The 26,786-nt window shown below is 51.3% G+C and overlaps 1 protein-coding gene across 1 annotated transcript in view; it reads right to left on the bottom strand.

Moving 5' to 3' along the window:
- The window catches only part of ZBTB7C (zinc finger and BTB domain containing 7C), a 343,127-nt gene that overhangs the window by 250,665 nt on the left and 65,676 nt on the right, over positions 1-26,786 (bottom strand). Inside the window, exon 2 of the mRNA XM_045790028.2 lies at positions 26,342-26,571. The gene's annotated coding sequence lies outside the window, so the exon portion shown is untranslated. The remainder of the gene's footprint in view (positions 1-26,341; positions 26,572-26,786) is intronic.

Raw genomic sequence — 26,786 nt, 5'->3', positions numbered from 1 at the left:
CTAAATGCTTTTTCTTCATTTCTCCCTCTCCTCCCTGCCTGTGCTCTCTTGCTTTCTCTCACTATCTCTGTCGCTATCTCTGTCTCTCTTTCTCTCTCAAATAAATAAATACAATCTTTTTTTAAATAAAGATTTTATTTATCCATTTGAGAAAGAGAGAGAGAAAGAGACAAAGAGCACGAGTGGGGGGAGGAGCTGAGAGAGAAGCAGACACCCTCCCTGAGCAGGGGGCCTGATGTGGGACTTGATCCCCGGACTCCAGGATCATGACCTGAGCCAAAGGCAGACGCTTAACCGGCTGAGCCACCCAAGTGTCCCAATAAATAAAATCTTTAAAAAAACAAATAAACAATCCCTCTGATGCACTCTTAAGCTTGACAACCAACACTTTAAGCAGCCCCCTTCTCTCAAAGTCAGCTGGCCTGGGACCCCAAGAGTCTGACTGAAGGTCAGGTCTACCTGAGGATACTGGAACTTTCCAGGCCAGGTCTCTGGTCCTATTCCTTAACCCACCTGCCATGGCATTAGAAGAGCCTTCTGAGGCTTGGAGGCCTGTAGAGATGACCCATGGGTGAAAAGGGGGAAAATTAAGATCACTGGAGCCCCTCACTGCCAGGAAAATACTCTTTAATTAGGGCCAGACTCCTGGAGATAACCAAGGGTGGCTTGCCAAAACCACTAGTCTCCATTAGCATTTTCCCAAGGGCTGCATCCAGGTTATGAAATAGGAGGGCTGTGCTTGATTTGCATGTAATTTGCATATGCCTACTTGGACCGCACTCTCCTCTCCAGCAATTTTCAACAGAATTACGATCTTTTCTTAAACAACCACTGCTGCCCTAAGGGTTGTCACTTATCATTTCTCCTGCTTGCTCCTCCTCCTCACTCCCGCCCCTAACCCAACAAATCCACAACCTTAAGCAAAAGTGTGAAACAGGCAGAGAAGTACAGAAGTGGGGATGAGGTGATTTCTCCTAGAACATGGCAGGAAGTGGTCGTTCCTGGTGGGGCTGTGTGACCTGAGCGTCTCATTCACGAAAGAACTACCAGACTTGGGCACTTCACGGTCCTGTTTTTAAGGGGCCGAGGACCAAATTCTCACATGGCCAGCATCTTCTGTCTCCAGAGCCGTCATAAAAGGGAGTGCATATTATTACCAAAAATACTAGAAGAACATCAACATACAAAATACAGGACAATCCTTTCGGAGGCGATAAATATCACCTTATAAAAATTCACTCTGTCATGTTTCTTTTTCTCACTACTTCCGAGACCAAGATCCGAATCCTGGCTTCATCGTCGCGTGCCATCTGGGCAGTTTCAGACGACAGGGTCCCACCTGTGAGCTGGGACAAAGGGGGGTGATCTTGCAGGGACCTGGGAAGAGCAGCAAATGTGAAGCACCTGGGAGACAGCAGACACTCAAAACCCAGTGGCTGTTTTCCATTATCACTGTTCTTGCTCGATTACAGTTGTTGCTGCTGTTACTATTACTTTGTTGTTGTTGTCGGAGCTTTTGTTTCTCACCCCTCCTTCTGAAAACTATTCCTCCCACTTCCTGTTTCCCAGACGACTCATGAAGGCCTGGATTTTAAAACCAGAGACGTAAGAAGTGGATTCCAGTTGAAAAAAAGAGCCACGTCCAAGTCTTGTAAAGAAAGGCTACTGTTGGAACACATAGCCTTTCTTTCTTTCCTGGTGCTTACAAAAGTGAGTGTGAGAAAGACTTTCTTCTTCTTTTTTTTTCTTCCAAAGGATGGCTAGCAGCCTTATGTCAGAATGCCCAGGAAAGGCACTGTCCCCAAGTCCACAGGCCTGGGTTGGCAAAGTGCTTTCCTGAGTTGGTCTTCAGAGCACGTTTTTCGGCACATCTGCCTCAAAGCGCGTGGGTTTCTAGTCCCCTGCTCTCCCCACGGCCCAGGACTCCAGGCTCTCGTGAGCCGGAGGTGGGGGCACATCCCAGCTGGCAGCACGGGCTGGTAGCCACGGCGTTCCTTTGCGGGGTGACCTAATAAAGGCACCTGTCCTCTGCATTACTGGTCTTCCTACAAGACACATCGGCAGGCTCCAGGCTGCCTGGTTCCCACTGTCAACACGAAGTAACTGCCCCTCCATGTGATGAATTAATGCACCTCTTCTCAGCCGCTTTGGGCAGTAAATTATGTCATGTGCAGGCTTTCACAACGTTCTGAAATTCATCCCAACAACAATAGGAACGTGGGGAGTTCTGGCACCTGCAGGTCCACACCTCGAGGCACCTTTGACCACCCTTGATACCCCCCTGCCCTTCCAGTGAAAAATGCTTCAGGATGAAGCATCTCTTGTGTGTGTTCCCACGGCCCTGTGTTTCCTCAGTGTAGCACACCCCAAGATCGCGTGGGTGCCTGCTCCTTCTCACCCCACGGCCTCCCCAAGATGGGAGCCGTGGGCATGTGACTGTCTTGCTCACCACTGACTCTCCCAGTGCCCAGCACACAGCAGCTGCATGGTAAACATCTATCGAGTGAATGAATCAAAATCAAAAAATGAACAAATGAAATTTAACCTTTTTTTTTTTTTTTTTTTTTTTTTTGCCTGAAAGACACGCAGGGACTATTACAGCAGGTCTCAACTGTGGGCAGTTTTGCCTCTCAGGGGACATTTGGCAATTTCTGGAGACATTTCTCATTGTCACCGACTCAGGAGTCGGGAGGGTGCTACTGGCATCTACAGGATGGAAGCCAGGCATGCTGCTAAACATGCTACAATGCTTAGGACAACCCTGCACAACAAATGGAGAGACTTGAGGCTCAGAGAGGTCAAGTATATTGTCCAAGAACACACAGCTATTCAATAGCTAGGATGAGATCCAAACTAAAATATGTCTGACACCTAACCTCTGGTCTTACCTTGTGCCCCACAGGGAAAGCCAGAGAGCAGCAGGGATCCCAAAGCATGCATGGCTGACGATGGCTACGCCATTAAATTTTGCCTTTATTCTGAGTTTTCCTCATTGACGAGATAAAGACAAGTAGAAAAAGCAGCTACCTTGGACCAAATGTTTCTTCCCAACAAGACTGTTTGGATTCCCGAATTTCCCCAGTGAGTCACTCTCTCATGTTAGGGTGAGAACCGTACTTGTGCTGATGCTCTCCCTCCTGCTAGAACATCCTTGACTCCCATCTGCTTGTCCAGTGCCTCTCCATCTCTCAAGGACCCCATGAGGGTCTCCTCTTCTGTGGCGCCAGGTCTGAACCCCTTAGGAGGGAGCCATCACCTGACCTCCATCAGGGGGCATCAAAGGAGCTCTCAGGCAGCGCCCAGCTCACATGCCAGGGCTTCGGCCACATCCTGGAGCCCCCAGGCCTCTCCTGGATCTTGCTACCAGCTGGCTGCTTCCCTGCCTGGCCCACGGGCTCCCTGTTCCCATCCCGTGGGGCCTCCCTGCGGCAGTCCAGGCAGCAGACATCCTTGGTCATCTCACCCCAGCCAGCACTGGCCCTGCCCCAGGAGGCTTATCCAGTGCCCCTCCTGGCCTCGCCTGGGTGCCCCACCGCACCACAATCAGCCATGTCACCCACTGTGTCACGACTCCATCCTACTCCTCCAGCAAGCAGCCAAGTGACGACTTCCATACCACGGTCGAACACCCACATGGCTCTTTATATATACAGGGCCGTGTGCGCCAGCCTGGCTTCCGGAGCAGGGTGTCTGGGTTCAGATCCCGGCTCTGCTGCTTTCTAGCTCTGAAATCTTGGGCCGTCTACTTAGATTCTCTGTGCGTCATATGAAGAGCAAAGAAATAGCAGCACCTACCTCGCAGCCATGTTGGGAGGACTGAATAACTAAAGAGCTTAGCCAAGCACCCGGCACATAGGGAGTGTTCCATAGGAGTCGGCTCTGGTCATGTCCCATGTCCCCTCCCTGGGAGCTCATCAGCCCCTAGGCTTCAGGGACAGTATCTCAGCAATCTCTGGTTCAGTTATGACGCTGGTGTTGGCTCAGGCGCTAGGGCAGTGGTGGGCAGATAGGTTCTTCCATGATGCCATGGGGCAGGGGTCCCTCGGGAAGTGGCCTTCCTGAACACAGACGCTGATAGTCCATGTACTTTCTTTGCTCAATTCCTCCCATCATCTCCTCTGATATTCTCATGGCTATTTATGATCCAGGAAGCTCTTGCACACATGGTTCATCTGATTCTCCCTTTGCTACAGTTAATATTACCCCATTCCTTTTTGTTTTTTTAAAGATGTTATTTCTTTATTTGACACAGAGAGGGAGCACAAGCAGGGGGAGCGGCAGGCAGAGGGAGAAGCAGGATCCCCACGGAGCAGAGAGCCTGACACAGGGCTCAACCCCAGGACCCTGGGATCATGACCTGAGCTGAAGGCAGACGCTTAAATCGACTGAGCCATCCAGGCGCCCCTACCCCCATCCCTTTCTAAGTGTGGGCCTCAGGCTCAGAGAGGTTAAGTGGCTCGGCAAGGATCACACAGCACTCAACCTGTGAATTCAAAGCCAGGCTTTCTGCTTCCAGGCCAGTCGTGGCTGGCATGCCCCCCTCCAGGGGACGCCATTCACAAACCCCCCTAGAGTTGTGCAACGGATCCATCCTGTGCCTAGCAAGGCTCAGAGGCCTCAGGCCAGGGAGGGAAGAGAGCCTACCAAGAAAGAGCCCAGAGCAGGGGTTCTCAAGCCTCCTAGAGAATTAGAATCACCTGGGGAGAGGAGGTGGCAAGATCGGAGCCCATGTGGACGGTTGGAGGGATTGTAACTTAGTGCAACCATTATGAAGACTAGCATGGAGATTCCCCAATTTTTTTAATTACAAAAAATTAAAAATAGAACTACCATATGATCTGGCATTCTCATTTCTGAGCATATACCCAAAAGAATTGAAAGCAAGGTCTCCAAGGGATACTTGCACGCCCATGTTCACAGCAGAATTATTCACAATAGCCAAGATATGGAAGCAACCCAAATGTCCATCAGCAAATGAACGGGTAAGCAAAACGTGGTGCAGACATAAAACGAAGTATTCAGCTTTAAGAAGGCAAGAAATCCTATCACCTGCTACAACCTGGATGAGCCTTGAGGAGATTATGCTGAGTGAAATAAGCCAGTCATAAAAAGACAAATATCACACGATTATATAGGAGGTGTCTAAAGTAGTCAGATGCATAGAAACAGAAAGTAAAATGGTCGTTCCCAGGGGCTGGAGGGAAGAGAGAATGGGGAGCTGTTGTTTCATGGGTATAGCCTTTCAGATCTGCAAGATGAAAAAGTTCTGGAGATCTGTTTCATAATAGTGGGAATACACTTAACACTACAAACTGCATACTTAAAAATGGTTAAGATGGTAAATTTTGTTATGTCTTTTTACCACAATAAAAAAAAATTTGTTTTTAATTAAATGAAAGTCCTTTGCTTGGGCGCCGCCCCAGACAAATTAACTCAGAATTGCGGAGTGAGCCCCAGGCAGCGAATGTTTTCAAACCTCCTCCCCCTTCCCCCCTACTCCAGCCCACTTCCCAGGGAATGAGGTCAGCCTGCAACCGTGGCTCTATCTCCTTGCTACTCGAAGTCTGGTCCTCCCACCGGCAGCATTGGCCCAGGAGCTTGTTAGAAATGCGGGGTCTCAGCCGCACCCCAGACCTACTGCACCATAACCCGCACCTCATTACAGCCTCCGGGGCACTGGTAAGTGGAACCGGTCCTGCAGAGGACAGAAGGCACCCCTCCTGGGCCCAGCTCCACGTGGGGCCATCTCTCTGTGGCTGAATTTGGCAAACAAAAATACAAGACGCCCAGTTAGATTTGCATTTCAGATAAATGAAAAATAATTTTTTAGTGTAAGTACGTCCTATGCAATATTCGGGATATGTACACTGACCTTTTTGTCATTGCTTTTCTGAAATTCCAATTTAACTGGGCATCCTCCGTTATAGCTGCCAGCCCCACCTGTAGAGCCCAATGAAGGGGGAGAGAGGAGACACAAGCGTGTGGGGGTCACTGCAAATAACGGCCAAGAGCGGCCGGAACTAGTTCAGGGGATGATGGGCAGCACTGGGTCCCCATCAGGAGCAAGACCTAGCCCTTCCAGAAAGCCCTTTTAGGAAGGTGTCTCTAGCTGAGATTTCTTGGAGATCAGAAGAGAAAGAACCCACAGTTGTCCCCTCCCCTCCAGGCCAGCCCACCCCTCCAGAGATGGCTGCCAGCTGGGAGAAGGGTTCAAAGCTGCAGGCCACCCCAAGTACTAGCTCTGACCCTGGCTTTCATTTTTAACCTTCTCCTGGGACTTCACAAGCATACAGGCAGGCAGTTTTTGCAGTCAGCAGGAGAGTCCTGAGCAGGGCTGTTAATGGGTATGGTTTCCCTCTGCTGCCCCTCCTCGCCTGGGGTCTGCACAGCCACTTGGGATGAAAGGAGCCCTCTATGGAGGGCATGGTGACCGCGGGCATGGCAGCCCTCTCCTGTCCTCTTTTCAGGCTGTCAGAGCCTACCGTGTTATCTGCCTGGGGAATGCCTTCAAGAGTGCCAATTAAAGCTGGGACAAATGTGTGTGATTGCAGAAGTCAGTTGAGTTGAGACACTGGGAACACAGCGACTTCTGCATAAAGCAGGTACCTGGAGAGCTGACCTTGAGAAAAGCACCAGCCACTTGTCAGCAGTTGGAAATCTGCTGGGGGTAAATTGGCACACCAATACCGAATTAGGCTCCCAGGACTCAGGGACTTTTGAAAATTCAGAACCCTAACAGAACACAGGAAAACGACGACGTTCTTCTGTAATCTGGTGGGGAAGGCAAACCTGGGACGTCACGTGCTTAGATGCACAATAGAGTGAAGGTTATCCCCACAAGGGCTCTTGACGTCCAAGGTCATCCCATTCTTCTCCTCCTCCCCGTCCTCCCCGCCCCTGCCCTGAGTGTGAAGAGCAGCGGTCTGGTACTCAGGGTCCCCCCACTTTGCCACTTAGTAGCCTTAGGACCCCTAAGAAGTCACCTGCTGCTTTGGGACTCAGTTTCCTCATTTTAGGCAAAGTGGGAAGGAAGGAGGCAGCCAGGAGCCTGTGTTCAGTCCCACAAGCTCAGTAGGAATGGCAGCTCCTAATGGGGACTGGTGAATCGGCCTCTCCAGGGGGGCTGCCGAGTTGGACCCCCGCCCCACTCCATTCAACTATCCTGACCTGCCCCTGCCTCTCCAGGCTGGGTGAACTCAAGTCCAGCTCTGACGGGCAGGCTCAGTGAGCTTCGTGGCCCTCCCCTGCGACAGTGTAACACAAAATGGAAAGAGGCCTATAGACACGCCTTGGAGACAGGCCCTGCGGACCGGGATAAGACTTGCATGACAACTTCAGCACCTGGAGGCCCTCGGCCCAGCCCTGCTCAGGGAGGATCAGCAGCCCTTGCTGCCCCCACTCCTCTCACCCCTGCAGATCCACATCACCAACTGTCCAGCCCTAGAGACCTGGCAACCAGGCCCCCAGACTCCCACGCAGACCCCACCACTCAGAGCACCCAGGACACCTGGGGCCTGCACTGGTCTCAAAATTGGGAACTCGTACTCATTTTTCTCCCCTTCCTTACAGATGTAGAAGAATTGGAATTGTTAAAAGAATGTTCTAAAAATCCTCATGGAAAATAAACAGAGGAAGTTTTTAAAAAAGATTGGGGTGGGGAGACTTTGAAAAGAGTGACCCATCCATGTCTGGGTTTAGGAAGAAGAGGGGACTGAATTCAGGACATGGTTTTCTGAGCAGCCCAGACCCCATCTCCCTGGTGTCCATCCTGCAATCCCTCAGCCTGGGGAGGAAGCCACGGATTATAACCCCGGGCAGGTGGCTATGGTACGGTGAAAAGTCCACAGACCTGGTTCTCCTGTGTGACCTTGAACAAGTTGCCAGGGCCTCCCTGAGCCCCAGTTTCTCCCTCTGTAAAAAGGGAATATGTGTATCCATCATACATGGTGGCTCTGAGAATCGTGTGAAAGAAGAAATGTGAACATGTCTAACACATAAGAGACACCCCACAAATGTTGCCCTTCCACCAGCTTTGGCTAAAATGCTACCCCAGCTAGACACTGTGACCAAGGTTAAGGCCTTCAGGGAGGCAGGCACCATCATCATCATCTCTGACCTGAGGCTCTGGCACAAGACAGTGTCTACAAGCTGGCCCAGGCCTCGAGGTTAGCCTCCCCCAGACCTCAGATTCCAGAAACAAAACGTCTCCCCAAATGCTGCATGTTCCCAAGGACGCTGAACAAAGCCCCTGCTCCGAGAATGCCAGGTCCAGAGCCTGTTGGCTGAGGACAGGTGCTCTGACCTGACTGTACAGATGCCTTGTAGGCGGCAGCCATGGGCAGGCTGTGCACACACCGTTTCCCACGCTTCTCACGGCAGCCCCCATGGGAGCGCATGTCACCATCGCCATCCTATAGGTGGTGTAAGTCCGTACTCAGTCCTACAGCTGTGGGGGGTTGTGGGGGGATGGTACTCAAACAGCAGAGTGCCTGACTCAGTGGCTCTCAGCCCTGGCTAAAGAGAAGAATCATCTGGGAGCCCTTAACATAGACCTATCCCTGGGGCCCTTCCCCTGACCTTCTGATTCCTCGTCTGGGTGGGCCAGGGCATCAGTGTTTGAGAAGCTTCTGGGGCTATTCCGGTGTGCAGCCTGGGTGGAGAGCGCTCACCCTGAGCTCAAGCAGGCCGTCCCCCTTCTGGAGGATTCCCTGTCTCCCACCCACCCACCCACAAGTGCATACACCCTACCAATGGGCCCCCTGCCCTTCCACAGTGCCGCACACCTACACTCGGCTTGAAGGCTTCCAGGCCCACAGGTGCTCAGGGGAAACTGAGGCTGGGGTGAAGTATTAGCAGTGGAGGCCCTGCTGTTTATCTTCTGCTCTCTGCCACCCCCTATTGACAGCAAAAAGCAGAACATGTCGTAGCATTCACCTAGCTTCCTTTCCTCCTCTCACCAGACAGATCTGGAACCTTCTGCTTCACACATCCACCTCTACTCCCATCCCCCCAGGTAAAGTTTCTGGGCTCCTCCACCCTGCTTGGTTAACAGGTGTCTGGCTGCCTGGGAAGATTCCTCTGCCTTCCCTTCCAGACCAGCTCTGGCATGGTGGACAGGCCATTCCTCACACTAGAAGGGTAAAATCCACAGCCCTGTCCTCCCTGTGGTCAAACGCAATTCACACAAGCCCAACACTGGGCTCAGGACTGAAGCTGCCACAATGTTCTTTTATTTGCCTGACCTTGGCCCTGCCGGGTGTGACCCCTGGGGCAGGGGCAATTGTTCTTGGGGCAGCGTCTATTGTGTGCTCGATCCTGTGCCCAGCCCTCCAGTTCTCCATCACTTCCGTCAGTTTCTAAAGTAGAAAGAGTCTCACCCTTGAAAGGGTGCTCCTAGTACCATGAGGGGGCAGCTGATGGCCAGGCCCCTGGAAGGGTCAGCTTTTGCCTCCTCTGGTCACCGCATGCTGAGCTCTGCTGAGTGAGGCCCCTGCGGTCACCCGGGGCTCCGGTGTGGAGGGAGACAAACTGCCCTGAACAGGTTTCTTCCTCCCCCAGGCCAAAGGCAGTGTCCAGCCTGCTCCCCTCCCGGGAGCCAAGCCCAAGGGCATAGCCTGTTGGGCTAGGTCCTGAGCCGCCAGCCTCTGGAAGCACAAGACCCAGATGGCTTTTTCTTTTCATAGAGAAGAGATGGACAGAAATAGACAGGGACAGACAGGCAGCTCTTGGCAAGCATCAGAAGCTAAGGTCTATTTCTTCTAATATAAATTTTCCATCAATTAACAAGTATTTGTGAGTGATTCCAGAATGCCAGTGTGTGTGTGTGTGTGTGTGTGTGTGTGTGTGTGTGTGTGTGTGTGCCTGTGTGCCTGTGTGCCTGTGTGTCTGTGTCAAACCTTGATTTGTAACCGAGAGGCATTCAGTGGGGTTCCTGAAGTGCTGGCAATGGTGGCGAGTGTCTGTGTAAGCAAGCAAGCTCTCGCATGTGCTCAGAGAGGTGGTATGGTGCAGAGACAGCAGCAAGGTCCCTGGAGCCACACTACATGGGTTCAAATCCTGCCTCTGTCCCTTGACCCATTCTGGTGTGACCTTAGGCCAGTGCTCACCTCCTGTCTCAGTTCTCCCACCTGTTAAGTGGGGCTAATAAAACAACAGAGTGCCTTATGCAGAGGAAGCACACAGTCGATGTTAGCTGTTATTCCGAACCTGGCTCTATGGGAGGACTGAAAGTTAAATATTCACCCCACCGATCCTTTTCGTCATCAAAAGGAATGAGCCACAGTCCATGCAACAATGTAGGTGGACCTTATATAATATTAAGTGCAAAGGACTTCAAAGATTATCTACAGTATAATAGGCTTTGTATAAGGCTAAAAATAACTACAGTAAGATATACTTCTTAGGAATACATATGGATGCAATGAAGCTAGATAAAAGGGCAAACAGGAGAATGATAAAGTCAAAATTAAGGAAGACGATTATCTCGGGGCGGGGGGGACACGCGGGTCGTCTGAGGCGGGATCACGTGTTTGGATGTAGGTTTTGTTAAATCCTTGCTTTGTTTTGGATGATGAGCTCTTGGGTGCTTATTCCATTAATAAAAATAACTAAATAACTACATAATTAAATAAAAGCAGAGCATGCGTGGGCCGAGAGAGAATGTCAAGAGACAAAGACTGTGATTAAGCCAGTTGTGAGCATCAGTGGTACAAAAGGGGGAAAATAGGAACAAATACATCGAGTACCCATTGCAGGCTAGATATTGTCCCAGGCTCTGGGTTTAGGCCAGCAAATGCAATAGAAAAAAATCCCCACCTTCTTGGAACTCGCATTGGAGTGTAGGGAGATCGTACATACAATACAGTGTCAGTCTGTGAGTGTCAGGGACAGAAACGAAGATCCGGGAGACAGGAAGCAGGCGGTCTGCGAAGATGTGATGGAGAAAGTGACATTCAAGCCAAGTTCCGATGAAGGGGAAGGAAGAGGTTTGTCCACTCTTGAGCTTCTAGGGGACTGAGATTCTAGGCAAAGAGAACAATCTGGGGAAAGGCCCTGAGGCAAGGGGACCTGAGAACTGGCTAGCAAGGCCAGAGCGGAATGACCCCAGGGAAGGGAGGCAGATGGGTCGGGAGAGAAAGTGGGGGCCTTGCAGGCCACTTGGAGGACCTTGGCTTTCACTCTGAGCAACATGGAGAGCCACCGGTTCTGAGCAAAAGAGGACACCATCTGATACATTTTAAAGACTCTCTCCAGGGGGCTGCCTGGAGGACGGCCTGTGGAGGGGGGCGGGGGAGGCTGGGATGCTAATCAGGGGGCTATTGTAGAAACCCAGGTGGGAGATCAGGCTTCCAGAACCCGAGAGAACAGCAGAGGAGGCGAGAAGTGGTCAGATCCTGGATAGAACTGCGACCTGGCTACTGCTCTCCTTCGAAAGGCTCCCAGGCTGGCAGCAAAGACCGGATACAGGTCCGAATAACCACAAGGCGTCATCTGCCACAGACTCTACAGCAGTTTACTCAGCGCCGCGACTCCCTTGCCTCGTCTGAAGAGCACCTTGTCAGGTGCAGGGAGTGTGCCGGCAGCCTCGGACCCTGGCTCTGGGCAACCCCACCTCTGGACAGAGGGCCTCGCGCTCTTTCCCAAACCCTCTTGCAGCCAACCTGACCAGGAACCCTGGCCATCTGTGCGGCCACACAGGCCATGTGCCTTCCCCAGCTGGGGTCCGTCAGCTCCCTGAGTCCCTCCTCATGACTGGACTCTCCCCTGTACCCCAGCCAGGGTTCCCCCGGTGTCCTCAGTATAGGCTTCTGAGTGGCGAAACTAACAGAGCCAAGGGAAGCTTTAAATCAGTGGTTCTCTGCCTTGGCTGCCCATTGAAATCACCTAGAAAACTTGCTGGTGCCCGGGTCCCGCCCCCAGAGACTGCTATAATAGGTCGGGGGTACAACTTGGGCACTGGACTTCTCTCAAAGCTTCTAGGCGATGCTATACTATGCAGAAAGGGCTGAGAGCCACCGCTCCAGGGGCTTGGTCTGGCTTCACGCCTGCCAGCCTCCCTCCCGCCCTCACGGATGCCTCATCCCCTGAAGTGAGGCCCCCTCTGAAGGCCCGACATGAGCTGGGAGCGCCCATCTAACCCACACAGTGGGCTAGGACCCAGGGCTGCCCCACAGACCTGGAGAGCGGAGCGGACACTCAGAACCACCTGCTTCCAGGGGCCCCGGGGCTGCATCTAAGGCCAGAAAAGCCCTGCAGCTCAGATACACTTAATCAAGGCTGTGCTGGGCTGGCTCCCCTCCCTGGCTCCTCCCCATCCTTCCTCCTTTAGGACTAGAACTTGGAATGCATTTTTATTAGACTTTTCCTAGGTGAAAATGGTGCGGCCTGGGGGTGGGGAAGCTGGATGGAGTGTGATTTACACTTTCCCCGAGTCCTCACACCTCCCAAGGGCAGCTGCTCACAGAGCCACGGGCAGATGGGTACCATCGCACGGGCTGCTCCCTGAGCCATCGCAGCCAGGAGCCACATCTCTGCAGAAGCACCCCGAAATCTCACATGAGCCAAAGGCCCTTCGGACAAGGAATAGGGGGGGTGGGTGCTGAGGTGCGAACGGTTCTGGCAAGGACGCCACTCAGAAAAACTACTCACACCCCCCGAGGCCGATACACATCTGATGAGGCTGCCCCTTCCATTTTCTCTCTGCTACAAACCGCTGTTGGACTCTCGCCTGCCTCTAAGTTCCATCTCCGGCTTCGAGCCCTGCTCAGCCTTCAACAAGAAAGGCCACTTTCCCCAGATACAGACTTACGAGGCACACCCTGGCCTTTTTAGACAGGGTGCCCTTCATCAGGTCAGTTTCCGAGGGACTTAGGTTGCCCAGGACCCTCCTACAAACGCCACAGCGGGATTTCTCAACGTCGGCGCTACTGACATTTTGGGCTTCTTTGCTGAGGATGGGGCTCCTGTTCATGGTAGGAGGTGGGGCAGCCTCTCCCCACTTAATGTCAGTAGCACCCCCCTCCCCACTTCTGTGACAACAAAAAATATCTACAGACATCACCAAATGATCCCTGGAGGGGGGGGCAGATAGGCAAAATGGCCCCAGTTGAGAACCACTGTGTTACAGCCATAAGACCAGAACCTCTGGAGGGCAAAGACGGTGCCAGAGACTTCTGACAGCTAGTCCAGTGAGCAGTACGGAAAACCAGGCTGTGCGTTAGGAACTGTGGGATCTTGCTCAGGAAGCCTAACCTCTCTGGGCTTCAGTGTCATGTTCTGTAATATAATAATAACGGCCAACAGGCACTCAGGGCCGGCCCTATGCTGAGTGCCTCGTATGGGTTTTCTCATTCGACACAACATTTTTCCCCTTTAATCCTCACAATGTTTTTCTGGAAAAGGCATTATTCCTATCTTACAGATGAGGCAGTCGAGACTCAGAGAGGTTAGGCAACTTGCTCAAGAACACACAGCAAGAAGGCAGGCAGTTTGACTCTAGAAGCCGCAGCCTTAGCCACAGTTCTGTTCTCGCTCCCTCCAAGAGGGGCTTGGGCCTGAGACTACCTCTGAAGTCCCTTGTAGTTCCACAGCTGTGTCATCCTTCTGCTGTTGTTGCTACGAAAAGAATGTTCACTGGCTGTCCTGCATTCTTCGTGTCCCCCTGCCCTGCCCTCCAGGACACGGCTAGCTCATGCTTCCCCTCATTCGATATGCTCCTACTGTGTTCTGTGTGCTGGGCTAGCAACCAGCTGTCCGCAGGATATGGAATTTACCCTCTGGTGGGGAGGCAGGTATCAAATAGCTGGTTAGACTTTTCTATACAACTGTGATCAGGGCTCACAGGGGACCCGACCCAGCCCTGAGGGTCAGGGGAGGGACCACCTAGCTGCCCTCCAGTGGGTGTGCAGGGGCTCAACCCGGCTGGGGAAGCCAGCTTCCAGAGAGAGCAGCATGCATACTTCCCCAGGAGGAAAAGAACACGGCTTATTCTAGAAACCAAAGGGAAGAGGATGCAGGAGGAGGCTGACGAGGTGGGCAGGCCCTCTGGGTCCTGGCAAGAATCCTACCTTCATCGTAGAAGCACCAGGAGGCCGGCAGAGGCGACACCTTCAGTTGAGCATATTTCCCAGAGCAACTACTGTGTGCTCTGGAAAGATCGGGGTCAGGGTGGCAAGAGGAAAGGCAGGGAGGCTGACTGGGCCGTGGAGCTGGTGCGGGGGACGTGCTCTGGGCTGCACAAGGACAAGGGGAACACAGAGGAAGGCCAGACTCCGGGGACATCTAACACGCAGGGCCTAGCGGAGTAGGTGGGGTGAAGCAGGAGGCCTGGCGGACGAGCCAACGACGGTGCTGTTCACAGGACGAGGGCGCGCCGGGTGTGGACCGCTGCGTTTCAGGGGTTCTGTGCACGACACCATCGGTGAATGACGGATCGATCTACCAGCTGATTGCCTGATAAGTGGTGCCCAGACCTCTTACCTGGGGTGAGGCCCCCGGGTACACCCGGGACAGGAAGAGACAGACCACGAAGAAGGCACACAGGCCAGCAGCAAAGCCCTGGGGAGGGAGCTCACGTAATGTACGTTATTCTTACTACTCCCTTATCAGATCTGACAAGACCATAGTCAAAGGTGGGGCCGCGGCAGCCCGTAATACAATATAAATGGTCTCTCTGGTGGCAGTTGGCTGTGGCATTGATTCTTATTCACTCAGAAGCTAAATCACAGTGCTTATGTGAAACATGTGTGAAATATCCCTTTTTCATGCACTAGCAATGAAAGGGCTCCACAAATCTGTAGCCAAATGAATGTACTTATGAGTAATGGGGATCCTCACATGGGTGTCATTTTATTAGCGTGCACAAGCCAGCTTCATCGATGCTCTGATTTCACGTTAAAGAAAGCATTCCGGCCACCCAGGGAGGTAAAGAAACACCAGCACATGGGCCCGCGTTGAGAAAGTGACACTTAATTGCTAGTCGGGGCCTGACGAGTTTAAAACTGTCCTTAACACCGTTCAGTGGCTCCTACAACCACAGAAGGTCAGGATGGGAAAGGAGGTCAGGCCACTCCGCTCACCTGTGTGACGGCGGAGGGGAGATGCTTTCGGCAGCATCGCCCGGTTCATCAGCGACAGATCGGGGACCGGAACGCACGCCCTCCCACTGGTCCGGGCCATGAGGCTTCTACCGCTGGGCTCAGGACTCCCGCTAACCTTTCCAGAGATTTCAAAGGTCTAGGGCCCAGGGTTGAGTCTCTGCTGAAACCACCAGAGGAAATGAAAGTGAAGACCATTTCTAAAATCCCAGGTTGGCAGGCAAAGGACATCGCATCTGGGGATGATGGGACACTAGGGAGCTGGGGGACGGTGCCACTTGGACGACAAGGCATGGGAATCTGGGGGCAAAGTCTTGTTCACTTCTCTGCTCATAGATAAGGCATAGGCTGCCTGCTTCTAGAAAAAGATTTGGGAAGGCTCGTTATTTACAATATATACACGTGCAACAAAATAGTTCAGGCTGACATCAGATTGCAGAATTGTTTTTAATCGCGAAAAGCTGGAAGTGACCCAAGTGTCCCTCTGTAGGGGGCTTGTTTTAAAAGAAATTCTATCCACACATCCGGTGACTACTCCACAGCTTTTAAAAAATAAATAAGCAAATAAATAAATAACTGAGGAAATGCTCTGTGTACTAATATGGAGACATTTCAAGGACACGTGTAAGGAAAGAAGGGAGGCAAGGTTCAGAACATACAGTAGGGTATATTTTTTTATGGTAAGGTGGAAAACTAAAAATACATATTCAAGTTGCTCCGTTTTAGCATAAAGTAACACTGGAAATATGAACCAGAAAGTTATGCAAGCAGTTGCCTACAGGGGCGAAAGGGGTAGAGCGAGAACTCTGGGCATATACCTTTGTATGTCATTTTGACTTTTGAACCCTACAAACGCTTTACCGATTCAAAAATTCTAATTCAGTCAAACACAAGAGGAAAGAGGAAATGGTAAATAATTCTAGGCTCAAGAGCCAACAATGTCTCCCTTTTGCCTTCTCCGAAAAATGGATCCAAATACTGCTTTTCTGGAATCCCACAGTCCCATGGACGCTCGTGGAGGCTGGGAATAGAGGACAGATAGGCAGCCTGCTGGGGCTGGCTGCAGCGGCCTGGCCTCCCTGCCTTGGCACTGGACGGAGCAGGTGAAGGTCAGGGCCCCGTACCAGGACAGTGCCGTTCAAGGTTGCCCACCTCTGGAGGGTGGTGCCCATGTCCACTCACCGACTCAGCCCTGACTCACAGTTGTCCCAGCTGCTGACATTCCGTGGTACCAGAGCAACCAAACTGCAACAAGAACTATGTTTACACAATTAGGTTCCTGCCTGCCCGTAGCTCCAGCCCACCCCACCCCACGCCCTCCTCACTGTGTTCCCAGCTTGACCCTTGTGCCCCCAGTTCTGGGGAGCAGCGCCCTCACTCAGCATAGTGGCTTTGGCCCTGGAAACGTGCTCTCCCTTTGCAGGCTCCTCTCTGACCTGCTCCCAGAATAGGAGGGGCGGCCAACGATACAATCAATTGTAACTCACTGCCACCACCCAGATGTCCATTAGTGAAATTAATTCTAGTCTATTAATAGACGATATCCATACTATTGAAAACCATATTATACAAAGCAAGAATGATGCATATGAGTAGTTGTTTTTCTTTTTTTTTTTTAAGATAAGTAAAAACACAAGCTGGAGAACACAATATATAGCTTGATCTCATATTGGGGCCATCTGGATCTATTTTCCAGACCCACGGTTACAATACAGATAGCATGATGCCGTGCTAGTCTCTGGGTGGGGAGGGGGTGTTAAATTCCCTTTGCTTTCTCAGTGAAGCACTTGTAATTTTTTTCTTATACAAGGGAGTTATTATTTTTGTAATCTGAACACAGATCTGTCTCATTCATTATACACTTCGTTGGGCTGGTTTGCAAAGTCAGGGGCTCAGGGCAGGAACTCCCCTCCCAACCCTGTACTTCCTGGCAGATGAGAAACTGAGGCCCGGAGAGGTCAATATTTTCTCACGTAGCGTCACACAGTGAGTGAGTTAACAGCAAAGCGGGGCTCAGAACTCCTAGCTCCCGGCTAATCCCTGTGCTGTTTCCATTACGTCATGTGGACTTAGAATAAAACGAGTATATAATTATGGAGGGTTCTTTATGTGGCTGATAGGGGAAAAACGGGAAATACTGGCAAAAAAAAAAAAAAAAGACTTAGTACTGTAGGACTTATTACCTGGCTGCCAAGTCAATACCACCACCATTGACTGATGGAAGATTCCAGACAAGTGTTCATTCAAAGATGAACCATTAACTGTAAATCAAAACCTAGAGTGAGTGCTGAGTTATAAAGCAAATTAGAATAAGTAGGTAAGTGGATGGCTGATCTCGGCCCCAACAGCCAGGGCTGGGAGAAGGTACGCCCTGTGACTCAGAAGGGCAACGGAGGATCCGGGTCAGGGAAGGCCTCGTTAAGGAGTGTGCCTCTAATAGAAAAATAGTCCCCACCATCTTCCCAGAAGCAGGTGACATGGCGGGTGGCACATTAATCAATTAACAAGTGCTATTACATCTTTTGTTCCACTGGGCTCCGAAGGCCTGGCAGCCACTTTACAACTTAGAAAGGCCTTAACTCATCGTCCTACTGGATGGCCTCCATGTCCTGTAGCCGGCAGTTTTTCGCCTTCATTTTCGTGTCTGAGGAAGCAGTTACAGGACTTGCTCGGGGTCACACAGAGCAGTTTCAGAGAGCCAGCTGGATGCCAGATCTGCTGGGTCTGGCCCCACGTGCTTCTCCCACACCCCAAGAACGTGGGGTGGCAGGCCAGAAAAGGGGACGAATGGCCTCTGGGAAAGTGAAACGGCCGAAACCCACAATACAAACCCGCTTAGATGCCGGTGCTACTTCTGTCCCTCCCAGGACACCCGCATCATACTGTGGACACACTTCGCCACTCTGGGAATTCTGAGTACGGTCTGCGCGTGCGCGTTTGTACGTGGGAATGCCTGCCGTGAACAGACACACGCAGACAGTTTTTTAAATGCTTGATGAACTCTCTCTACTCCTTCAAATGTTTTTACATACACCACCCCTTAAACTCACTCTTCACTCTTAAGTGATGTCAGTAGGGCAGGCAATCTCATTATTTCTATGTCGTAGATAAGGAAACTGAGGCTCGGGGTAGCTTGTCGGATGTCTCTTTACTTCGCAGTGGCAGAAGGGGTAGAGACAAAGACTGCAAGTTGGTGAGGGTCCATAGGGGCCAAAGGCTCTCTGACCCCAAAGCTGACGTGTGCAGTTGCTGTGAAAACCACAGTGGGGGGCAACTTTGTCCCAGGCACTGGGTAAGCCCCCCCCCCCAATATCAGAATGAACAATAGCTTCCTGAGCCTTACACCGTGCCAGGAGTGGGCTAAGCTCAGCCCACGCAGACTCGTGAGGACGAGGCATGTGTCCATGTCTCTGAATCCTGGCGTGGCACAGAGCTGGCCCCCTTGTTGACTCAAAGCGCCCACCCCAGCCCTGTTGTTCCCTGGGTCCTTTTCTTTCATTGCCGCTGTGCTGATTAAAGGACAGTGTGGGCTCTCTGCGAACAAGTCCCTTGACTGCTATTCACATCCCGGAGAACGGCACCCACATCCTGCGAGGGGAGTCGAAGCTTCCTGGCCAGCTCTCTGCACCCAAGAAACCAGGCCAGCTCCCAAGGGTCCCTCCAATCCCTCTGCTTCTACTTAAACCACGGCTGCCCACCTTTCCCATGATTCCCACTTGGGTTCTCTTCTCTCACTGCCCGAAGGAACGATTTGACAGTGATAAACATTTCCACATGAAGGCTTGGGTGTCTCTGAGTCATAATTTATTGCTTTGTTTCCGTGGCTTATACTTTTTTTTTTTTAACTTAAAAGGGAGGGCAGGAGTGATGAGTGTGGATGGGATGAGTAATCCCAGCTCCTCTGGGCTCCGGTGGGCAGATGGAAACTGGAAGTGGAGACAGTGCAGGAGAGGATGGGAGTGGCTGGGAGGGCCGAGCAGGGGGAGCACTGACCCCTGTTCCGGATGGGGAGGACTTGGGGCCCCCGAGTCAGATAGTACTGTAATCCAAACAAGGTTTATGTGCTCAGCTGCAGAATGTGGGCGGGCAGAGGCGGGAGACAGGGAAATATTCCAACGAAGTGATCCATAACCAACAAAGGGATGGCCCGTGCAAATCGCCCGCAGCTTCCAGGCCCAGCTCAAGTGCCACCCCCTCCAGGGGGCCTCTCGCAGGCCACCCCAACCAAGAGCGCTCCCCTCTTCCTCTGAATCGGAGACTTTCATCTGTCCTGAGGGCTGGATGGCTTTGCGAGTCCCCGCCGCTGTTTATTCTCACTGTCTCCCCAGGTCCATCGTGAGCTCCCAAAGGGCAGAGAGCTTGTTTCTACCACCTTTGTATCTTTTGAGCATGTGACACTCGCAACAGTCCATTCTTGAGGGGACGTGCGCCACACCTGTATACAGAGCCATGAGCCTCCAAGCAGACACTCGCGGACCCAGTTTCAGAAAATGGCACCAAATAAAAATCACACAATTTAACCTTTGGTCTTGGGCTCTATATGGTGTACGAAGCCCTTTCATAGTCTCGTAAAGTACGTGGTAGGTGATATTAAGCTCATTTTACAGATAAGAAAACTGGGGCACAGAGAGTGTGAGTGATTAATCAATGACCAGTTAGTAAATAGAAATGGCTCCGGAACCACGGTTCTGGCCTTAGTCTGATTTTCCCTGAAGGAGCTGGAGGTTTCTATCTCCTTTGAAGCACATGACCGATGATTCTGGGCAATACCGCATTGCTACAGCCCACCCTCACCCAAGATGTACGGTGCATATCAGCCAAACCAAGGCTCCAAAGAAATCTGCTGGGCTTAGTTTAATACAGCCTCTTCCAAACTTGACCTCACCCGGAACTCTTCTGCGTGAGACACGGACAGTATCCTGCACTGGGGACACATCCCGCTGACCCGCTGGGACTTTCCTAAAGCAGAAGTCCTACTCCAGGAGAAGCTGGGTATTATGGATGAAGGAAGGCTTAAGCTGGATGAATAAAGCCCTAATGGTGAAATTTTAGGGCTCAGCCAGCTAGTAAAGACATTTCTTCTTCTTCCTATTCCTCTCCTCCCTCTGCTTCTCTTCCTTCTTTTCCTCCTCCTCATTATTATTATTTTACTTTTCATTGTTGAACTTTTCAAACACGCACAAATAGAAGAGCCCAATAACCCCCCAGGAGTCCATCACCCATCACCAAACCAGCTTCAACCATAGGCAACGATCTGCTATTTTTGCTTCATCTTTTCTATCTGGACCATCTCAGAGAAAATCCCAGATATCATGTCCTCTGTAAATACTTCAGTCTGTAACACTGCCACCGTATTATGCGCCTTAAAAATTCATAACGATTCCTGGATATCTCACGCCGATCCTGGACCTAACGTCCCTGATTCTCTCAGCAGGTAGGCCCAAAATCGGGACCCAAACCAGACCCACAGAGTGCACTTGCTTAGTGTGTCTCTTAAAATTCTACTAACCAGGACACCTGGGTGGCTCAGACAGTTGAGCATCCGACTCTTGATTGCAGCTCAGGTCATGAGGTTGGGCTCTGCGCTCAGCGGGGAGTCTGCTTTTCTCTCTCTTTCCCTCTCCCTCTGCCCTGCTTATGGGCTCTCTCTCTCTCTAAAATACATAAATAAATCCTTTAAAAAAAAAAAAAGACCCTACTAATCTGTACTAATTTCCCCTATACCTCCCTTACCTCCCCCTTGACATCCTATTAGCGAAATGCAGGCGTTCGTCCTGAGGCTTTGCTGTGGCTTTGGGGATGGCCTCCCTCCGGTGGCGTTTTGCAGGTTCCTCTAGCCCCTGTATAAAATGGTAGTTACATCTGCAGGCTTGAGCACATTCCGGTTCAGCTTTACAGCAAGCAAATATCATGGGTGATGCTGTGTCCTTCCTATTACATCCGGCTCCCTTACTTTAGCAAAGCTAATATGGATCCATGGGTTTGGATAACTTTTTGAGCAACTAGTTCTTCCCACTGCCTCCAGAGTTATAGATCACATCCTAAAATTTGGTTCTACATACATCTCTAACCCACTGGGACTTGCCCATTTTCTAAGATTTCATGGGAGACTCTCTCCGACGATCAAGTTCCAAAATTCTACCAGCATATCGTATCTTAGCCTAATTCTGTGTGACTTTTAACCTTTCCTTTTTTTTTTTTTTTTTTTTTTAAGAAAAGACATTTTTAAATGACCAGCCTAGCTGGGGACCCCATGGTCCCTGCAGGCCAGGCCCTACCAGCACCTCTGTGAGCTCAGCTGTAATCCCAGGGTCTCAAGAGCCTGTGGACTCCTCCACCCGTCTCCTAGAAGATGAGTCAGAATCTCAAGGATAACAAGAACACATAGTTGAATATGATAAATATGCATCCAAAATTTTTAAAAACCAAATTACACAAATCAAGCTTATTCTGAGAGGTTCGTTTTGCCAGGGGTCTCTAGTGCTCCAATCAGCATAATTAAATACCAAGATCTCTCTAGAATTGATTGTGGTTTTCACATTTTTTATCATCCAAGGACCATCTCAGTGGGATGATTTTAAGCTAATAAGAACCCCCAAATTAGAAACTAATTAAGGAGATGGAAAATACAAACGTATTTGTTTTTAGTCAGGCACTATTTTTATCGGAGGAATCATGAAAAATTAAAATTGTTAAATACCCATACGAAGGTTGTCAGTCAAGGGCAATGTGGCTTCCCACCTCTCCCTACTGCAAAACTGTGAGGGGCTATATCAGAAACCACTCCCTGTGGGCCCCCAGGGAGCCACAGAGAGGCTAGTTTTAAGGAACAGAATTACACACTGTTAGAGGTGGGGAGGGAAAGGGTGCTGCCAAAAGACTTTCAAATTTTTGGTGATTAAGGTTCAGAGCACCGCTTACTTTTGAAATGTACGTGTACCTGGCATCCCTGCGATGCACCGTCTCATGCCCGTTGTATAGACGAGAACAGTAAGGCCCAGGGAAGGTGAGCAAACCGCACAGGGTCAGACAGCCAACTTAGAAAGAGCCATGACTACATCTCTATCTGAATGCGCTTGATTTCGTGAAACACCCTTCCCACTGTCCTCCAAATGTGCCACGGATTACCTCTTAAAATAGATGCTAAGTCACAGTGACACCGGTTTGGAGGATCCCCTTTGATTCGTGACAGCTTTGGGAACTCGGGCCCTGGAGACGCAGCAGGAAGCAGGAACCAGCTGCCCCAGGGGACAGGACCTCCTGCCTAAAGCGGCAGCAACACGGAGACCCACAGGCCACTGCAGTGAGCACCAGAGGCTCGCGGACCCCACCACACGCAACCAAGGGTTGACCCGATCTCGAACACAGCGCGTCGGTCCCCAGGCCTGGAGTCTCCATTCATTCTGCAGACTTTGCACTGACCACCAAGCGCAGCTGACACCCCCCCTACTCTTCGTGTCACTGACCTTCACCTCCTGCTCTTTCCACAGCAGCCCAGGGGGACGTGGGATCTGCCTGCAGACACTCTCTTTAAACCTCCATCCCTACGGCTGAATTCTCACCAAACCTCAGTTTGCTGCTGCTGATGGGGGCCTGTGGCTGGAGCCGATGTCATTCACAAAATAATAAACCATACTCTCTATCCCCAGAAAGAGCAGGTATGCTCTATGGCAATGGGTTCGCTTGCCCTCAGAGGGAGTTACCCGTATGTCTGTGGCCGGGGAAAGACAGCGGGTACTAAGTAGAGATGGGCCTTCGTTTCAAAGGCTGCAGCTGGGAGAATGGAAACAGAAGGGTTGAAGGGCATGCAGCTTCTGGAGCAGGATCCCTGGGGTGGGTCCCAAGACACTCGCGATGGCTTAGGTAAGCAGCCCTGGAGTGGCCGGCAACCCTCCCTCCACCGGAACAGAGCACCGTGGCGGTGTCCAAACCCTAGAGGTGAAGGCCTAGGGACCCCAAGATTCCCTATGGCAGAGCTGGCACGGGGGCACAGGCTGCCTGCAGCCCTGCTTCCTCCAGATGACTACACGGGTCTGGAGAAGGAGGGGCCCCAGGCAGGACCTGCTGCCGTGGGCTGGGGTCCAGGCCTCGCCTCCCTCCCCATTTTTCCTGACCTGCAATACCCCATCGTTCCCATACAATGGACAGAACGACAGAAATGCCTGCTAGGAAACTTCTGCCAAACTTAGTCAAACTTAGGCGAACTCAAATTGGTTTCCATTTGATTTAGGAAAACAACAAAGATTCTTTCTTGACGGCGAATATCACAGAGTAATCACTCAGTATTTATTGTACTTAAGTCCTCTTCATTACCCAGCAAGATAAAAATGAATAGTGCCACTTCCCGCAAAGCCTCTAAAGCTTGGAAATCTTTAGGAACTGCCTGAGGTCAGCCTCGAACCAGCAGGTGCTGGGATCCTTAGACCAGCTGGGCAGACCCAAAGCTGGGGCTGGTTCCAGAAAACATAAATAACCATCTAGAACAAGTGATTCAAGACATCTCAGATCACTGAAGCCCATTTTCCCAGGGATGCGTTGCTGACGTGTCAAAAGAAAAAGACATAATAGTAAGTCCTGTTGTTAAGCTCAGGATATACCTGGCTTCTGGGTGCCCCTTGGCCCGATATTCCAGATTCTACACCTGAACCGTCCACCAGAGTAGCCACAAGTCACTTGGAATGAGCACTTGAAATGTGGCTAGTCCAAACGGAGGGGCGCTGCCTGTGTCAAATACACTCTGGACTTGAAAGACTTGGCATGAAAAGAAGAATGTAAAATAGTTCATTAATAATTTGTATATTGATTAGAGGTTGACATGATAATACTCGGGCCTTTTGAATTAAATGGAACACGTTATTACAATTAAGTTTACTTTCTCACGTTTACGTTTTTTTTGAGTGGTTACTGGAAAATTTTAAAACCCCACGTGTGGCTTACATCTGTGGCTGGTGCTCAGACTCTCCTATGCAGCCCTGTTGCAGGACCCAACGCTCGCCTTGGTTTCTATACCCAGCTCACCCTGCCCGGCTCCAAGAACAGCGCTGGAAGCCGAGGACGCAAGACTCTTCAAGCATTCCGAGAATGTCCTCTCTTCTCAACACTTCTGGAAATTCCCGGACCCAGCCCTCGCGCCCTCTATCCTACTCAGTGCCCATAAAGAACCCCGGCCCGGCACTCGTCAAAGCACTTGAACACGGTCCCCATTTCTGAGTGTTTGATCCGCATTGAACGACATCTTCCAGGGCCAGACAAATTCGGATAACCAGGTTTTCAGAGCCCAGGCCTCGGGCCCCGTGAGCAATTGCAAGCCCTGCGAATGAGGATGCGCTTCTCCCAGCCTCCTTTGCTCCCACCCCTGCCAGACGGTGAGCTCCTCCAAGGGCGGCATAATACAAGTAAGTTCAATGTATTGATCACTGATTATGGTGCCAGCTGCTGTGCTAAGTGTTTTTGCATGTTTTATTTTATTTAATTCTCCCAACCAGCCTGTGAGTGACAAAGTATTGTCCCTGTCTTAAAGATAGAAGCCCGAGGCTCCCAGAGTCCTGGCTCTGTCCCCACTGCCATGCTTCTTCCTGGGCCCCATCCTCCCTCCCTGGGCAGCAAAGATGCCTCGTACATCTTTGCATTTCTGGCACCTAGCACAGTGCCCAGTGCACAAAGGTACTCAGTAATATTGATAAAATAGGTTAAGAACCTTTTCATAGACCTGATCCTTTGCTCTTTCTTGCCTTGATCGGGAAGCATATTGCCTCTACCTTCCTAAAACCACACACGTGATGAAAGTCCTCATACACCAACCTGCAGGGCTGGACTTTTCTGCCCCTATCATGCGCCACCATGGGGCCCCCCAGGGTCAGCCCTGCCTAGGTCCCCAGTCAAGTCTGAGACATATAGACCAACTTCCCCAGTAAGAGGTGGGATATATGAATAGTCCCGGACCAGTATGCTGGCATCTGGGGTACCCAGAGACACAGCCCCAGGCACCCGTGGCACTGGCTGCCTCCCTAGCTAAGCCCCTCCAAGCACAGCCAGTCCCCTGACTGTCTTTGCTGGGCTCCCCAGAGCTCAGCACCCCCCTTCCATTTCCTCATATACACAGAAGCTAAGTCCTGGGCCTGCCTGGTGCTTGTGGCTGACCCATTTCCTAGAGCCAGGCTCAGCTTTCTAAATTCCTTCTTCATCTTATTCTTTCTGCCTGATTTAGAACAAGGCCACCCAGAAGTCTTAATACTCTGCCCCTCCCCACCCCTTGGCTTGACCCTATGGACCCTGACACTGGCCTGCACTGGAATGGAATTTGCCACACCCCCTTGGGCCTCCTGCCCCAGGCCATTGGTCCTTCTCCCCCTGCCCTGGTCAGTTTCCCAAGGCCCTAAGCTATTTTTGCCTCTGCCCTAGCCTGACGTTTTCCCCAAAGTGGAAGTTGCCAGAGTGGTACCCTGTATGACACACAGAGCAAAGACCAGATGACCAACAGAACAGGCCTTCCATCAGATCAGAGCTCACCTTCGGAGTCTCCAGTCCCACTGGCTCCCTTCTTCTAGCCTCAGACCTCCGCCTCATCGGCTCCAGGGACCTGCCTGATGCTTCCTGCATGGCTGACTTCCTAGGGTATGTGCCAGCCCCTTCCTGTGATCTCCAAACCCCTACTCATGACCTTCCCCAGCCACCCTTGATCATCTTCTCCTTGACCTAGCGCCCTTGGAGGGATGGAGGGAGCCATAAAGTCCCTTTTCCTCTATTCTGCAAGAAATACCAGTCCATTGCCTCACCCTGGCATTGGAGAAATCTCAATCAGGAAGGCTTCCCAACCAATGAGGTCTCCAGATCTACCCCCACGTACCCCCGCTTCATGTATATCTGAAAGCACTCCTGCACCCCTCACTGCCTCTGTTTCCCCACTGGCATCAACTCCCTGCTTCCCAAGGGAGCCAATGGGGAATAATGATGTCTTTGAGCTCTTCAAACAAGCAGTGCTCCATCTATAAAGGCATCACGCTTTCCCATAAGGCATAGGAAGTGAACCCACCCGATGCTAAATCTTCCGGTACCTGGCCCCAGCAAGTGCACGGGGCAGAAACTAATAACTATAAAGCCTCCATCTATCATCTGATCAGGCCTTGCGGCACTGTGTTTGCATAGTTATCTTTCCAAGGGTTGACATTTTATGTCTACTGCAGGCTGATGTATTCTCCTACCTGCCGTATCACTCAGAAACGATAGACGAGCCGCAGGTTCATTACCTGTCATTACACCGTGTACATGTCGCTGGTGGCCGAAGCGTCGATTCTTCTTGAGTCTCCCTGGTGGCGCAGCCCTCCTGACTTGGCGGCTCCAGGTCCAGTGGTCTGCAGATGACGCTCACTCCTCAGGCCCTGGCTGGGCTCCACGCCATCCCCTCTTGCTTTCCCGGCTGGTCCTACTCCTCAGAGGTGGCAACACGTTCTGAGCTCCCAGCTGCTTCAGAAGGGATCTACAATAAGAACAGAGGCCTCTGTCGCCTACCACGAGCAGAAACACATGTCCAGGTTTTCACTGTTCTAGAATTTTCCAGCCATCCTCTTTATGATTAGATCCTGCAATTCCTGGTGACCATACATATTTTACCTCAGCCAGGGTCTTCATTGCCAATGTCCCACCCACCAGCCCTGGCCCGGGGCCTCAGTGTGCATACACACACACACACAC

The sequence above is a fragment of the Ursus americanus genome, chromosome 19 (genome assembly GCF_024610735.1).
Source record: "Ursus americanus isolate L20-20 chromosome 19, mUrsAme1.1.p, whole genome shotgun sequence".
Classification (NCBI taxonomy): domain Eukaryota; kingdom Metazoa; phylum Chordata; class Mammalia; order Carnivora; family Ursidae; genus Ursus; species Ursus americanus.
The sequence above is the reverse complement of the archived record's forward strand: the minus strand, read 5'-3'. Positions and strand labels throughout refer to the sequence as shown.